The 17,747-nt window shown below is 41.9% G+C and overlaps 1 protein-coding gene across 10 annotated transcripts in view; it reads left to right on the plus strand.

Annotated features, from left to right (window-relative positions):
- Hivep3 (HIVEP zinc finger 3) overlaps positions 1 to 17,747 on the plus strand; it is a 405,958-nt gene that overhangs the window by 88,532 nt on the left and 299,679 nt on the right. For 6 of the 10 annotated variants that reach the window (XM_070017188.1, XM_070017190.1, XM_070017187.1 and 3 more), the window contains exon 1: positions 1,269 to 1,717. The exons of 3 other annotated variants lie outside the window; for them this stretch is intronic. The gene's annotated coding sequence lies outside the window, so the exon portion shown is untranslated. Of the gene's footprint in view, positions 1 to 1,268; positions 1,718 to 17,747 lie in introns of those variants that run through there. One more of the 10 variants, XM_070017191.1, reaches the window with a different exon arrangement.

Here is a 17,747-nt window from a genome sequence, read left to right on the forward strand (position 1 = left end):
AGAGACTTGCATAACAGAACAGGGCAAGGGAAAGAATGGGAGCTGGTACTGGAGTCCCCAGACCTGGTGCAGAATATCTGTAGAAACAAAACAAGGTGGAGGTAGAGGGTAGTGGTGAGCCCAGAGGCCACCTCTAATACTCCAACTAGGGGAGAAGCAGGCAGGCCTGTGCTGAAGCTCTGGGGGCCACAAGAAAACTGAAAAAAAGCACTTGTCTTTCTAATAGGAGTAGTTAGGAGTTGTGTTTCTTCTCATCACTACCTCTTGAAAAGCCAAAACAAAATTAGAATAAACACCATCTGGGTGGGTGAAGTAATATGCTAATCCTTTCTTTCCTTCTCTCTCTCTCTCTCTCTCTCTCTCTCTCTCTCTCTCTCTCTCTTTCACTCTCTCTTTCTCCCTCCCTCCCTCCCTTCTTCCTTCCTTCCCTTCCTCCCTCCCTCCCTCTCTCCCCCCTCCCTCTCTCCCCCCTCCCTTCCTTTCTTTTCACCTCTGATTCTCTCTGTATCTGTCTTCCTCTCTCTTTACAATTTAAAGTAGGTTGACTTTCACCTACTTAATGTAGCCCCAAAAATGTAAAAAAAAATAACAAAAGCTAAAAAGCAAAAAGCCTCAGAACAAAATCTTGACAATGGTCACTATCCAAAACAAGTCTCTTAAGATGAGGGAGGTTGTTTTCCTGAGGTTCCTGAGGATGTAAGGGAGGGGGGCCTGTGGTCAGCTCTAGGGCTGTAGAGTCATATCTCCCTCCCCCCACTTCAGCCACGATTGCAGGCCTCCCAGCCCTTTATTAGCAGTAAGGGGTAGGGGGCAGGGAGTGCCAGCCATGCTGACAAGTGTGCCCTCATGGGTGAACTCTGTAAACATGTGTATCCAGAAGTATAGGGTCACAGTGTTTACATAGCTTGCCAATTCATCACCCTCAGGCTCAGGGTGCAATAAATATGTATGCATAATCTTATGCCTCACATTTGCATATTTTCTCTCACCATGCATATTTATTAAATATTTGTGCATATGTATGAGATACATATATGCACTTAAAAAAAAAAAAGAGCACTAAGGAGTGAAATAATTGTCCCTGCGTGCAAACTGGCTGTTCCTGGCTGTAAGTGAGGGACCGGCTTCCTGTGTTCCTAGTGATAGCTATTCTGAAGTGATAATTGGTGTACTGTATCTTTAAAAGGTTAAAACCTCTTTCAAAAAAAGGTCTGGGCTCTTAGTGGAGCAGACCCAGGGAGGCACGGGTTGGCTCTGGATTCAGAAAACAGCTGCTGATGAGATTCTGTGTCTGCGGGCTGAAATTATTCCGTGTTTTTCAGCAGCAGGAATTCAAGAGGGATGCTTCCGTTTGGGTTTCTGATGGTGATTTATATTTATTCAGAGGAGTAACAGAGGGTGGATCTGTGCCCGGCGCGAGCATGCTCACAAACAGCCTACTCTCCCATTATCCCACTGCTAGCTCCGTGCTCCGCGTACATGGCTCGCCCGTGTGCATGTGTGTGTATACAAACACGCGTGCGGGCCTGGATGGACAGGCGAGTGCGCACGATATTTTTTAAGGACAATTCCTCCAATAAGGTCTTTACCCCTCACTCGAAACAGGTGTTCATGAAAAAAATGCACACAATCCCGACTGGCCGGAATAATTCATGAAGACGGGGCTGGATCCGGGGGTCAGAGAGCACTGGACCAGTTTGCCACCCCGAGGCCGAAGGTAGGGCAACTCTGGGTTTTTATCCAGAGGCGGATGGATTCCTCGCGGCTTTATTTTACGGATTGGGTGTTTTTTTTGCCTGCTGCCGCCAACGGGAAGTGCAGTTTGGGAGCTGCGATTCCATTTTGTGGCTGCCTTTCTCAGGCTAGGTGTCTGGTGGTGGGGTGGGCTGAGGGGCGGGGGGAGGCGGCTGGGGGCGGCCGGGGGCGGGGGCACTAAGCGCGCCGCAGCTCCCCGGCCTGCGCTGGGGAGGTGGGGGCCTCAAGTGACCCCCGCGCGCGCGTCAATCACCCGGCAGCAGCTGCGGCGGCGGCGGCGGGGCTGTAACCCTGTGCGCGCACAGGCGCGGGGGACCGCAGATCTCCAGAGCCTGGGCCTCCGGCTAAGCCATCGCCACCTGCCTGCAGCACCCGCCTTAACCACCCCCCACCTGACCCCCCACACGAGGGGGCTGCTAGGCTAGTGTGGTCTCTGTGCTCTGTGGTCTGCTTGATCGAGAAATCAGACTCCAAGATGAAAGGGAGACCCCCCCTCCCCCGCGCTTCCCCTTAATTCTGCCCAATTCTCCCCCACCCTCCACACACAAGTGTTCCTCAAGCAAAATCACACTTCATCCTCTCCACAGATCACACCACGCCAAACCAGATGCAGCTCCTGTGGGGGGGTCTAAGGGAGAGGGGACAGAGAGAGCAAAGTGGATACCTTTGCCCCATTGTACCTCCCTCCAAGTGGCACCCCACATTTCCCCCCATCCTTTCAAATGGAAATGCTCTTGGTGGCTTGCCGGGACAGTGCAATTCTCGTAACTGGCACCGCGAAGTGGTGGCATTTTAGAACTCTGAGGCCAGTTGGTTTCCTTTAGGTGGCTGGTTTGGTTTATAGGACAACCAGGCAGGACTACTTCTGTGGCTCAGCCTGCTCTTGAACTTTGGGGATGGTGGCTGTAGGAAGAGGATCTGGGAGAGGAGCACTTGAGCCCTATTTTGCTGTGGGAGTTGAAGTTTCTAGCAGCTCTTGCAGTAGGAGGCAGCAGGTGCCCCCACTCCTAGTTTTAATGAGGGGTGCTTTTGGCTTTGCTAACTTTGCATTGACATCAGGTGTTGGAGTTGGGCAGGGGGAAAAGGGAAGAATGAGGTGTTTGCTGGACTGATGTCTAACGAAGTGCTCTCCAGCCTATGTCTGTGTGGTTATGTAACACTCTGAATGATCAGCCTAACTCCCCACCGGCTGGCACCATCTCCCCTCCTTGGACTGCAGAAGTTTAAGGGTTACTGTTATTCATGATATCTATGTGATTATATGTGTGTTGGGAGTGTGTTGGGGCAGAACCATTTGAACCCTTGAATGTGAAGAATGCAGGCAAAAAGCCTGTGTCTACACTGAGGACAACGGTGGTATTAGCTTTAAGTTGGTATTGATGTTAGACTTTTCCACGTGCTTTCTAGCCAATCATTGCTTGTCTGATCTTTCAGGTGGAAATTTCACCTTGTTTGTTCCCTGGAGAAGGTTGGAACTACCAATACAGAGCTCTCAGTTGCTAGCTCAAAGTACAAAAGGGGACTCAACCCAGGGTGGCTGAACAGCCTTCCCTTGTACTTCTTCCAAGCAGCCTATCTCACAGAGGGGTGGGATCATCTTTACTCTGTGCTGGGCTGTACTGTGGACTGAAGGGCACCAGATCCTAAAAAAGAAGACCTGTGCAGGCTGGAGGCTCTATCCATCCTTGCATTAAAACATTGTGTCAGGGAGCTGGGTTCCAGTGGCTCATGTCTATAATCCTAACTACTCAGGAGGCTGAAGTCTGAGGCTCACAATTTGAAGCCAGCTTGAGCAGAGAAGACTATAAGACCTTTTTTCTTTTAATCTTCAGTTGACCAGAATAAAATAAGTAGAGGTGTTGCTCACGTAGTAGGGCACCTGCCTTAAGCAAAATAAATAAATAAATAAATAAATAAATAAATAAATAAATAAATAAATAAATAAAATAAATTAAGGGAGAGTCCCCTGGTGCTAAATTCAAGCCCCAATACTGGCAAAAAAAAAAAGTTGTCAGGTGCTTTTGTAAGAATAGACATGCCACGGCAAAATCTGCAGGCCGGAAAGGAGGTTGTTGTGTGACACTTGGCTCTCTCTCTCCTCCCCACTAAAGGACAGGAGTTGTTAATACAAAGTCCTTCTGTCATAGCCCATAACATCTCAACCTAGAGCTGCTGGGAAGACTTATTAATTTGTGAAAAATCTGGCTCTTTCAGATTGTGATTGCTACTCTCCCGGTCTCCAACACCCAGTGGGTTTGCTTTAGGGGCTAACTACTAACTTGAGCTCAATGGCAGTGGATCAAATGTGCTCAACTGACAGGATTGTGGAGCTGTTCCCACCCATCATGTCAGGAGTATGTGCTGCTGTTGGGCCTTTGCCAAGTGAGCCACAGAGACATTTAGTGTGTAAAAGGTACAGGCAAGAAAGAGATTCATTGAACAGAAGTCCTGATATTCCAGGACCCAACTTGATGGAAGATAACATTAAGAAAGCTGTGCAACAGCTGAATATCTTTTAACTTGCCCTCTCACTTCCTGCTCAGCGAGTTCCCTGCTGTCTTTCAGGTTCTTTTCTATGCTCTGTTCTGCCCATCAAGGAGGCCCTGACAAGCTGTTCTTCATTTCATTTACCAAGGAGTCAGGGTATATTTACAGATCTGCAGTTCTACTGGGCAGGCAGGGCAGGAAACCCTGGCTACGTGAACAGGCAGTTCTGGCATTTGGGGTCTGACTTGGCCAAAGTGCTTGACTAGCTTTGTTCTTCATCTGGAAAGTCAGTAGAACAGTCTTAGCAGCTTTCCCAAATGCACCAAAAAGTCTTAAGAAGGAAATGAGACAGGCTTAAAAGTAATGTGTTCTTTTTTTTTTTTTTTAATTCCCTTGTGAGTTTTTTGTTTGTTTTCTGGTACTGGAGCTTAAACTCAAGTACTGTGTTCTTCCTTGGCTCTTTCACTCAAGGCTGGCACTCTACCTTTTGAGCCACAGCTCTACTTTTAGCATTTTGCTGGTTAATTAGAGATAAGAGTCCCTGGGATTTGTCTGTATGGGCTGGATTCAACCTGGATCTTCAGCTCTCTACTTCCTAGGATTTACAAGTGTGAGCACTAGCACTGGCTGACATGTGTTCTCTACTGATGGGTCTTAGACTAGTCACATTGCAGTCTGGAACTCACATTTCCAGTGTTGTTGAGCAGGAAGAATGTCAAAAAGCCATGAGTGTGCATGTTATGATGCATTTTATTCTTGGTAGATTTCATACCCTCTTTCAGGACTCTACATTGACTTAAAATTCTAAGAGGCTTGGTTGCTACTTTGACAAATACACTTAGCAAATTTAAACAAATTGATAAAGAATTGCACAGGAGTTATTCAAGTTGTCTTGTCAAGCATCAGTATGAAGTAATAATAATGCAGGAAACAGAAAAACTAAAAAAAATACTCATCTAAAATTTAAAAGGTACAAGAATTCCAATGTAAATATTTACTATAAGCAATTCAATAGAATTTTAGGTATTTTGTTCATTGGGAACCTTCTGTAGCATAGTTGAGCCTCAGAATGATCAATATCTATTAAGAACAGTTCTATTGATATTATGTGTCCAATGTAAAAAAGCATAGGAATTGGAAGTGAATTCTCAATGTGGATTCTTGAGGCCTTAAAAATAATGTACTTATATTTGAAACAAAGCTGCATACTTAAATTTTAGAATGAATATATTGTAGTCTGAGATCATCCAGATTAGCACTCCAACAAAATTTTTTTTTAAAGCCTGATGTTTGGAGGGAAAAGCACAGCTATTCAGGATCAGAGAACCCCCTGAGGTTTTTGGACAGCCAGGGGCTTGCTGATCAAATTATATTACAGCTATAAAGCCCTGCTGTTGAAATTAATTGGGAACTTTATGATCTTCTGTTGAAATCGGGCAGGGATCTATTATGCTATTGTTAGTAGTGGTTGTGGTTTAACCTTTGACACTACAGAAAATACTAAGAAAGGAACATTTGAATCTCTGTCTGGCTTGTTGTGGCCAGAAGATGCACTTAGACCCCTTCTAGCCTGGTGACTTTGATGCTGGAGTTGGAAGAGACCAGATGATAGAAATAGAGCAGGAGCAGTGGGTTCTTCCTGGCATTTGTTTATTGTGTCTGTGGAGGGAATGTGAATTGACCCCTGCCCAAAATGAGTTCAAGATGTGATGACCACACCCATGCTTAGTGGTGGTGTTTACTCAATTCAAACATTGTGCTTTAACTGGAAGGATCTCTGACTTGCCAGAGCAGTGCTAAGCTTGGCCCAGCCTCTGCTGATCTTCTCCGTTTGTTTGCTCCAAAACACAGACAACAGGAAAAGGAAAAGATGAAAAGGGAAAGAAAATGAATGTTGACACATTCAAAGGAATATTTTAAAAAATTTATACATATGAGCAAAATGTAATAGATCTAATTAAAATGGAAGAGAAATTATTTGTTCTGTGACTAGACATACATTAATTCATTGTTTTGGTAACTTGCTTGAAGAAATTCTCACACTTGCTAAAAGAAATTGTCAATGTCAGGTCACTGAATATCATCAGAAGTGCTTGGAATGGGCTGAAGTTCCTGTACATATAAGCAAAAGGGTACTATTGAAGTAAGATGGAGAAAGAGTCCTTAAAAATCCCAGGAGGCATGAAAGTCAGAGAAGGGAAGTTACTGGTATTACCTTAGGACTCTCTCAACAGGAGGGTCCCAGCTAGAAACATCTGCTTTGGGAGGCAGAATAGTGTAGTGGGCTTTTCCAGCGATCTCAGCCCCTCAGCACACCCTGGGGCGCCCCTCTCTCCTTAGTATTAGGGAAAGTCAATTGAGTGGCTGGCAGTTTTAGAGGAGAAGGGAGCTCTCAATCCAGATGTACCATAGGGATCATCTGGGAATGGCTGGCCCTCAGATTTCAGGAGTGAAGGCTGACAAGCAAGTCAGGAACCTTTGGGTCTCTGTCAGCATCCATGTACCTGGAAATCCAGTCTCATAGTCAACTGCTCAAAAGAAACCAGTCATGAATCAATAACTGGGTTCCAAAGATAAATTGGTAAAACAAATAATAGACAGGCATGGCATCTTCCCCCCCAAATCAACCAAAGTAGAGCCATAATATATCAGAGGCTCTGTGAATCTGTCACCAATTGTAGGCTATTTAATCATTTTGGGATTTCCCAGGCTCCACATTAGGATGGTAAAACTGTGGTACCAGTCAAGGAGCCCTTGAGTGGATTTAATAGAAAGAGAATTTCAAAAACTTCCTTCATCAAGATTTAATACAGCAGACCCTCCATATTCTCAATGGAGATATCTCAGGCCCTTGGCACAGCCCCAAGTTTGCAAATGTAGAAATGTTTGCATAGACTCTTGACTTCCTTCTGAGTGTGGCTTCAGTCCAGAGGGGAAAGGTTTCCATAATTATTCACAAGCCGCTCTTTGCCTTTTCAACTTGTACTCAAGGAAACAACTGTTTTTGTTTGTTTGTTTCTTGTTTTTTTTTTTTTTTTAATGTCCAGCAAAGCAGTTTGGGCTAAGGAGGTTGGACGTAGGAGAAGCCTCCCTCTTTTGCTTAGCGATTTCCTCATAAGTTGTGGCCCTATAATATGCAGTTCACATTTGAACTCCAGAAAGAAAGAAAAAAAAGATAAACTGCCCTGGGCATGGCTAATTAGGGATTGTTTACACAAAACTGAAACAGTGAAAGTTTCTAAATACCCAGCATTTGCTGGGGTTGCCAAAAAAAAATTTGCTTTAAGCAGCTACCCTAACGCTTCCTACCCCCTGGCCTTCCAGACTGAAACTTCCCCTGACTGTCAGCAGATCTTGATGAGAGGAGACTGAGCATTGACCACAGAGCTGAAGCATATGGTACAAGACTATCATCACTGAAAACTATGAGAGAAACAGAGCATAGTCATTTGTTTTTTTGTCTTCATTTTAAAGACTTCAAAATCTTGAGATGATTTCAGGATGGAGGAGGAAAACAAGAAGGTAGAAGGAGGAGGAGGATGGGGAAAGAGAAAGCAAGCAAGCAAGGAAAGAAGGAAGGAAGAAAAAGAAGGAAAGAAGGAAGGAAGGAAGGAAGGAAAGAAAGAAAGAAAGAAAGAAAGAAAAGAAAAGACAAAAGAGAAGTAAGTCAGCCAGGCATTGGTGTTTCACCTCTGTAATCCTAGCTCATCAGAAGTCTTAGATCTGAGGATGGCAGTTCAAAGCCAACCTGGGCAGAAAATACAAGACTTCTCTCCAATGAACCAGCAAAATGTTGACAACGGATTTGTGGCTCAAGTAATAGAATGAATATCAGTCCTGAGTGAAAAAGCTAAGGGACAGTGCCCAAACCCTGGGTGCAAGCCCCAGTACTGGCACAATAAAGGAGAAGAAGAGAAGGAGAAGGAAGAAGGAGTGGGGGGAGGGGAGAGATGGCAAGGGGAGGGGTAAGAAGAGAACAACAACAATGAAAATTGTGAGTGTGGTAACTGAAAGGCCAGAGCAGAAGATTCTCTGGTGTTTGGAGCTTGCTGTGGCTTCCAGGAGAGCTTCTTGCAGCAGTGTTTCTGCAGTGGTTTAAGGAGAAGCTCTTAGAATTTTAAGTGGGTTTGGAGTGCCATGAATTACAATTGAAATGATCATCTAGGCCCAGCAACTAGAGAAAAGATGAGGAAGGAACCACAGCAGTTTGATATGAGAACTTCACATTAAAGTTTTCTTCTAATGATGCTTTTCTAAAATAATTTAAATGAAATAACCACTAGATGCAGTGAATTGTTGGTTGTATATAAGTATATCCACTGATAAATATATATGAAGGTATAAAGAATATGAGTACTGCCTACTTTCATGTACCTACCAATCTGAGAGAAAGAAAACCAAATTTGAAGTCCCCTGAGTACCTTTCATCCCTTCCTATCACCTCCCTTCTCAGGGAGAGCCATTTTCCAGAACTTTCTATGCTTCCACCCTACCCCAGCTATGCTTTCCCTTATTACTGTCTTATTTTTGAATCCCTAAACAATATTGGATGACTTGCTTATGTTTGTGACTTCAAATAAATATTGATATTGTTTTGTTCTTGTGCTCATGCACCAACAAGGCAGCACTGGTTGAGAGACAACAGTCTGTAAATTGTTCCCTACTTGATTCTTCTGGAGTGCTCCCCTGGTACTTCCCCAGTCCTCCCTCCTTTCCAAGAGGCTTGCACCTGCCCCAGCATGAATATGGACTCAGGGTTGCCAACTGGATTCCTGGATCATTCCTGGATTCATTCACCTTGTTGAGTGTAGTTAAGCGTTTTATTTGGTTGAATATTCCATTGGATGTCTATATTGCAGTTTATATATCTATTCTCTTACTAATGGACACTTTATTTCTAGTTTTTTTCTTTTATAAACAATGCTACTGTCAACATTTTTGTTAGGCCCTTAGCTGCACATGCCTGTAAGTTTGGGTAGGGAATGTATGCAGTGGTAGGAATATTTCTCACACACTGTGAACATTTTTTAACACTATTAATAGAACAGCTCAAAATTAATTTCCACTAGGTTATGTGAATTTCATCTCAATAAAAAAGCGAATTACCAAGGCATTTAAAAAATCTTCTATAGTGGAGAGTAATTGTATCTCTTGCTCTGTATTCTTGCTAACATTTTATATTTTGTAAGATATTGCCAGAAATTTCTGTCCGTTCTGAGGGAGTATTACAGTATCTTATCTGGTTTTAAATCATACATTGTTGATTGTTTATAACTCTGTGTGTTTGGCCTTTTAAGACCTTCTTATTTTTTTGTAAGAAGTGGCTCTGAAGTCTTTAGCTTATTTATTTAAAACTTGGGTAGTTTACATTATCCTGTTTATGAGTGCTCTTTATATATGCTGAAGAATATTCATACTCAGCATTGCAAATCTTTTCCCTAATTTATGAATTTTTTCCTACAATCTCTTTAGTGTCTTGAGCATGGCAGAAAATTTTAATTTAACATAGTAAAGATTTATCAAGATTTGACACTCAACATTTCATGTGTTTTTTCAGGACAACCAAAAGGACAATATAGCACTGATACTGTCTTCTAACTGTTTTAGTGTTTGCCTTCATGTCCAACATTTGCCCTGAATGTTGGAATGTTCTCTGAAGTTTTTATATTCTTCATCAATATAAAGGATCAACCCTTCTGTAGTTTATGGAGGGTTCTTTTTTCTGATCAGAATGGAACTTTATGAAATACTTTTTTCTCTCATTATTGAAAGGATTTATATAAGTTTTCCATTTTTAGTTCTTGACAAAGTGATTTTATAATATTAATCTTGCTTTCCTAGAATAAAATTGGCTTCATCACAATGAGTTCAGTTTTTAAATACCTTGCTAGTTTTTTGCAAATATTTGGTTTACATGTTTTGTATCTACATTTATGAATGACTATTCTTGACTTGGTTTTCAAGAATTAGATTTTTTTTCTAGGACTTTGTCCGTTATATTTGAATTTTCAAAACTTTACCATGAGGTTCTTTATAAAATGCTTTTATCTTATTAATTCCCATGCAATCTATGGCTATATCCCTTTTCCATTTGTATCACTTCTATGCTTTCTGTATTTTTTTTTGTCGCATAGTTACACATCAGAATTTTGTCAATGTCATTAATCTTTTAAAGAACCAAGCCCAGTGCTGGTGGCTCATGCCTGTAATCCTACTAGCTACTCAGGAGGCTTGAGATCTGAGGATCATGGCTTGAAGCCAGTCAAGGCAAAAAAGTCCCTGTGAGATTCTTATCTCCAATTAACCACTTAAAAACTGGAAATGACACTGTGGCTCAAATGGCGGAGAGCTAGCCTTGAGCAAAATGAGACTCTGGTACAGTGCCTATGCCCTGAGTTCAAGCCCCACAGCTGACAAAAAAAGAGTTGTTGGTTTTGGGATCTTTCTTTGGTTTTGTGATCCACTACTTGTTTTCTAACTTTAAAAGTTCTATAATAACTTTTATGTTTTGCTTTGTAATTTATTTAGGTTTCAACTAGACTGCTCTCTTCTTAAATTCAATGTTTAATTCTTTTGTTTTTAGGCATTTTTCTTCTCTTACAAGCATTACTAACTACACTTTCACTGAAATTTATCACACACTTTGATATATAACATCTTAATATCACTTGGTTCTAAGTATTTTATAGTTTCTACTATGAATCTGTCAACTTACAAGTTATTTATAGCTATATTTTTTCATTTTCAGAAGTCTAGGCATTTGTTTTTTTGTTATCCTTATGCTATTGATTTATAACATATCTACATCATAGTTGGAAAATGTGTTCATAAGACCAAGCTCTGAAAACATAGTGGAGATTACTAGAAGGTTTATGATGTGGACTGTTTTTGTTATGCTCATGAGTGGTACTACCATTGGATGCAGTGTTCTATGAACCTCCACTATATCATACTTGTTAATTTGGTTGTTCAAATCTTTTATCTCTTCACTGATTTTTGTCTGCGTGATCAGCTCCTGAGAGAAGTATTCTACCATGTCTCCACTGTGATTATAGATTTTTCCTGTATTTCTTAACATCAATTAGTCACACAAGAGGGTTTCATTTTAACAAGTCCATATATGTATACAAAACATCTTGATTAGTCACCCCCACTGTCTTCTACCTAATTTCATCTCCCTTTTCCCAAACCCATCTCCATAAGATTTCTTGTCACATTTTCACACATGTATACAAAATATTATATTCACTCTTTTCCACATCTATTTGTCCCCCTCCCATTAGTACCTATACGCCAGATAAGACATCTTTTACCTTTTAAATATTTATTTTGTTAAAATATGTATTAACTGTTCAAAAGAATTTCACTATATTTCACACTTTAGTTAGACTGTACATGTGTATGTATATGTATATTAATAAATGGGAAAATCAACTAGATTTTTTATTCCTTCTTATGCTCTTTCAGATTTTGCATTATGTATTTTGAGTCTTTGTGATTATGAACCTATATGTTTAGAATTGTTTTAAGTTCCTGGTGAATTCAGTCTATTTATAATGAAATGAAACTTGTTTCATTAGTAATTCTTTTAGTCTTACACCCTCTGAGAGAGCCATGTTAGCATAGTTTTGTTTTATTCTGATAGAGCCTGAAATACATTTTTAATAATTTTCTTTGGTGAAAGTCTGCTGCTGACAACCTCTAGGTTTTTGTCTTGAAAATACAATACTTTTTTCTCTGTTATCAAGAGGATAAAATTTTAGGCTGACAGTTACCTATTCATCATAGTGAAGGTGTGACATTTTATTCAAATGTCATATCTGTTTTCCATTGTTGCCTGTGAAACCATAGCTTTCTTGTGAGAATAATATTTTTTTCTCTCTGGCGATTTTTAAGTGTTTGGTATGTGTCTTTAGTACTTCACGGTTTCACAACATGTTTCCTTGGATGGTTTTATTTCTCATTTGATAATAATTGTAGTGCCTGTAGCCACATGATAGTATCTTTTATCAGCTATGGAAAATTCTCATCTTGCCCCCTCTTCCTGTGATGCCACAAAAGATGTGTGGAGCTTAGGGGTCACTTTCCTTGGCAAATGTCCTCAAGCTGGCTTCAGGGCTTAGCTTCTTGCCTGGGTTCTACTTTTCGTTGGATGTTTCTAACAAAATTGTTAGTTTACTAATCATTAATTTTTTTCTCTCCATTATTTTTCTTTAGTTATTTTCAGTAGCATTAGTGACATACTCAGTCTTCCATGGTGCTAGGAATAATAGCCCACAAAAAATTCTTTAATACATTAACAAATATTCATTAACCATAAAAGACCCTACTGAGCTTATTGACAGGATGTTGATCCTATCATGTACAATGATAGGATCAACATCCTATTGTACATGATCCTATCATGTACAATCCATTCTATAATTCACCCCAACAGATAGGATGTCATGTCTTTAGTAATGTACCATAGCATTACTAATGTAGCATTCCTCCCATGCCAAGGTGGATGACTAGTTGGTGATTGTGGGTTTTAAGCCTGCCAATAAGAGTCCTACAAGGATCAAAGTAAGTAATGCTGAGTGATGAACAAGTAGTTGTACCCTCAATGCAAAAGCACATCAGCTTATAAGGACTTAATTCTTCTTTCTTGTTACATTAGGACAGTGAATGGAGTTTTGGCTGATTGTTTCAGTTCTATGTGTTGGCTGTCCTTCTGGAAGGATATTTCTCTTAGATGAAGTTTTTTTCCCCCAAATCTAGAACACAGAGATGGTGGTCTGGCTCTTTTCTCTTCCACTGACTAGAAGGCCCAAGATACCCTAGCTTTTCTCTTATAGATGCATAGTTTTCTTTCCTATCTTAGGCCTTTCATACTAGTGTTCTGCCTTTCATACTAGTGTTCTGTCTTTATTTGTAGTTTGGGAATTATAGGGACCAACTCTCCTTTGGCTTTAAAGTGGAAGCATCCAGTTCTCTCATGCTGGATCTCACTTTCTTCTTTTTTTGGGGGGGGGTCTGGTCGTGGGGCCTGAACTCTGGGCCTGGGTGCTGTCCCTCAGCTCTTCAGGTCATGGCTAGCGCTCTACCACTTGAGCCACAGTGCCACTTCTAGCTTTCTTCTTTTTGCTTATGTGGTGCTGAGGAATCGAACTCAGGGGCTCAGGCATGCAAGACAAGCGCTCTACCACTGAGCCACCTTCCCAGCCCTGTGGATCTCACCTTCTTGCACACAGGGCTGGTATCCTCAGTTCCCATGTGTCTGGCCAGTGCTTGACTGAACTTAATATCCATACCTTCTAGCTGAGGGGCTTTGAGATGCTCTTTGTCCAAGAGACCTGGATGGATGACTCTGCTGTGGCTGGCTTCTGGGCAGCCAGGCCCTGCTGCTCACTTTCCGGTATATTCCTGAACAAGGGGCTATTCGTTTATCATTGTCCCTTTCTTTTCCTGTTAGCCCACTAGAGGTAGGCACAGCAGATGGACATTCCAACTGTCAGGGACCTCCTTTAGCCCAGGGGAGGGAACAATGCCAGTGTCACTCCTGTCTTTATCCCTGGTCCTTCCTGCCCTCTGACTGTCCCTGTTCATTCTCATCCAGCAAGGATGAGGATGCATCTGATGTGGGTGGTATTGTTTTAGGTGTCCATTCAGGGACTGAGTGGAGGAAGTAGAATCTCCTTCCTTTCATCCTCTCTAGGGCTTAAGAGTTGTGTCCTCAGCTTCTCTGTGCCTCCTGCTCTCTCTCCCATGCTGCAACTCCTCACTCCTCCTCCATCCTTGAGAAGAGAGAGAGAGAGAGTAATTCAAGGGCCCCATGGAAGGTATTTTCTTAGTTGGCTACACATAATCTCCCTCCCTCCACAAGCCCAGTAGTTCTTAGAAAGGCATTCTCTCTCTCTCTCTCTCTCTCTCTCTCTCTCTCTCTCTCTCTCTCTCTCTCTCTCTCTCTGTCACACACACACACACACACACACACACACACACACACACACACACACACACTTGTTTCATATATGCATAGTTCGTGCTGGGGAGACAGAAGGGCCAGGGAGAGTCTTGTGGGTTTGCCAGCCTTCTCTGTGGGTCACTGGCCACTTTTGCACAGCATCTGCCCCACTGAAGTAGCTGAGAACCAGTTTGCCCGGGTTTCTGACCGTTTCTACTAATTTGTAATGGCAGTGATATAATGACTTGAAACTCCAGGGCATCAACCAGGCTTGGCTGGGAAGAAGAGATGGTAGGCTTTGGGGAGAGAGAAGAAGGAAGAGAAAAAAGAACAGGGGAAAGATAGTGGGAAGAAGGATCAAGAAAAGAAAAAGGGAGGGAAGAAAAAGGCAGAAAAGAAAGAAATGGAAAAGAGAGAGGACGAGAGGAGGAAAAGGTGGAGAGGAGAGAGGAGAAGAGGATGGGGGGGGCGGGAGGAGAGGGGAGAAGGGAGAATATGTACAAATCTCACTCTTACCTTCAGAACCCAGCATATCTCAGTTAGGACTACATGACAATATATGTATGATTTACAGATAATAAAAATGTTAAGTGTACAGTTAAATGAGTTTTGACAAATGTCTACATTTATGTAGCTGTCATCAGAATCAAAATATGTAATGTGTCCATCATTTCCTAGAATTCCCCTCATGCACATTGCCCTCCATTCTTGTACTCATAATCCTTGGCAATCTTTGTTCTATTTTCTATTTGTGTGTATGTGTATGAAATGTTTCAAATATTTATGATTTTTATTAGCATCCATTCTATGTACAAAGGGGAGTTTCACTGTGACATTTTTACACACATATATACAATACATCCTGATCAACTTCACCCCTCCATCATCCCTTCACTTACTCCCTGCCCCCTTCTAAAATAATTTCCTCAGATCTCATTATTTTATTCTCATATATTCAAATAAATGACCACACTACCATATGTCTACCACACTCATTCTCATTTTCCCTCTCTGTTTGCTCTCCCTCTCCCTCTGACACCCCTTGAACAGAACCTGTTTTACTTCCCTGCCAATCATTTCTCTTAGTGTGTATTAACTGTATCATGGTATTATAAATACACGTATATTCTGTTTTAATCAGAATAACCCCGTGTTTTCTAAAATTAGAATTTTGTCTTTTCTAGAATCTCATCTAGGTGTAGTCATAAAATATGTCTCTTTTTGCTTCTGATTTCTTTGCTTGGTATATTTCTTTGCTTTGAGATTTGTGCATGTTGTGTCTACCAGCAGTTCATTCTTTATATAACTGGATATGTTCTGTTGTAGGTATACACTGGTTGAGTATCCTAATCAAAAAAATCCTCCAAAGTCCAAACTTTTTGAGAACAGACGTAATGCCAAAATTAGACAGTTCTTTTTTTTCTTTGGGTCCGGTCATGGGGCCTGAACTCTGGGCCTGGGCGCTGTCCCTCAGCTCTTCAGCTCAAGGCTAGCGCTCTACCACTTGAGCCACAGCACCACTTCTGGCTTTTTTCTTTTTGCTTATGCGGTGCTGAGGAATCAAACTCATGGCTTCATGCATGCATGGCAAGCACTCTACCACTGAGCCACCTTCCCAGGCCCAAAAGAAGACAGTTCTGCATCTGACCTCAAGGGATGGGTCACAGTCAAAATGCAGGTGCTCTGGAGACAATGGTGCCTGCACTTTGAAAGCAGAGGGAAGATGGGAGGTTCATGAGTTCATCTGGGAACTCTCCAATAACTTAAAAAAATATACTAGACGTATTGACTAAATTTACCATCAGGCTATATGGATAAAGTTTATATCAAACATAAATAAATGTTGTATTTAAACTTGGGTCCCATCCCCAAGACATCTCAGTATATATGCAAGTATTCCAAAGTCTAGAGAAAACAATCTGAAACCTAAAACACTATTGGCTTTGAGCATTTAGGATGAGAGCTAATCCAACCTTACTGCATGAAAAAAATTCATTCACCTATTGATAGAAATTTGACTTGTTTTCACATTTTGCTACTGCAAATAAAGCTGTTAATGAAGATTTCCCCACAGGTCTTTGTGTGTCTCTGGTTTAGGCAAATCCATAATGAAGTCTCTTTTGGAATGTCCATTTGTCTGTCTTTGTGCTCACTGGATTGTTAGCAAGTTGTTTCCCTTCTGAGACGTGAACGTCAGATAATGATGAGATTTTGGACAGCTCCACCTGTGCTAGTCTCTGGGATTACTGAGGCACTCCATTGTCTGATGACCTGTCTGACATCCTCATTAGATGAGGATCAATTTGACATAATAATGAGGGATACAAAAAGTACAGTAAGAATTTCTGGGTTACATCCTGACTTTATTACATACTATATGGCCTTGGATGAGTTACTTAACCTCTTTGTGCTGCAGTTTAGTTTCCTTACCTGAGGGACGCAGATAATAACACCTATCTCATAGAGTTGCAAAACAGACATAAGTTGATCTAGTTGACCATCCTGAATATGGCCTTCTGAAGGACTTGACAAATGTGGTAACAGGGCCTGAGAGGTGTATGCTTCTAGCCCTGAGTTGCTTAGAGACCTGGCAAAGGGACCATGAGCTCAGGAATATTTGTCCTACAACTTGACTTTGGAGACAAAAGTCCAGGGCAGCCTACACAGTAGCCTCAGTTGTGGACGTTGATCCCAGACATGTTAATTCTGCAAGCCAAGGACTGAAACTCCCTTTGGATGGTAGCTGTAGTAGGGTGTGTGTGTGTGGGGGGGGGGGGTGGACCATCGAGTGCATAGTTAGAGATAAGGATTTAGCCTCACTCACATCCTTTAAGCTGGAGTTAGGCTTCATGGATACCTTATTCTGGTCTACTGGCAGTAGAAGGTAACAATCTCCTTTCACAGTGGGTCCTATCATTGGCTTCTGATCTTACTGTTCTGGGTTGGGGCCTAGACATTCAGACTTTCTCACACATTTTCCTTTCCTGGTGTTGTTAATGTGAGACCAAGGTCAGAAACTGCTTTAGAGATAAGAACATTGAGGCTTCAATGTCACAGGCCCAAGGCTGCACAGCTTTGAGTGCTGGTGCAGCTGGATTGCAGGCCTGTGTGTCTACATTGCTGTGGTTGGGCACCCCATTCTGTGGTCCATCAAGAAACTGTGTGTACATGCTTCTGGGTGGTGGGCAGGAGATAGCCAATAGGAACACAGAGATGCTAACGGCTTCTGCTGACACAACCCTCTTTAAGAGTATGTGTACATGCTCCAAGTCTGGGAGGCACCTTGGACAGAAAACCACTGGCCTTGGCTCCTGGCCCACTCAGCCGAAGAGCACACCACCTGCTCTTCAGCTCCTGATCCAGGCTTTGCTTGGTCAAACATGGGTCCAAGGTAACAAGGATGGATTTTTTAAAAATTCCTTTTCTAGTAGGACCCTGTGGCCAGGCACAAATGTCTTGTTTCTTCCTGGGGAGATCAGGATAGGAAAGGATACATAAGCAGTAGGTTTTAGTTTTTCTGTCTTACCTCCAATAAAAAGCGCAGTAGTAACAAGTATTG

The sequence above is a fragment of the Dipodomys merriami genome, unplaced genomic scaffold, assembly GCF_024711535.1.
Source record: "Dipodomys merriami isolate MVZ:Mamm:240054 unplaced genomic scaffold, mDipMer1.0.p SCAF_121, whole genome shotgun sequence".
Taxonomy (NCBI): Eukaryota; Metazoa; Chordata; class Mammalia; order Rodentia; family Heteromyidae; genus Dipodomys; species Dipodomys merriami.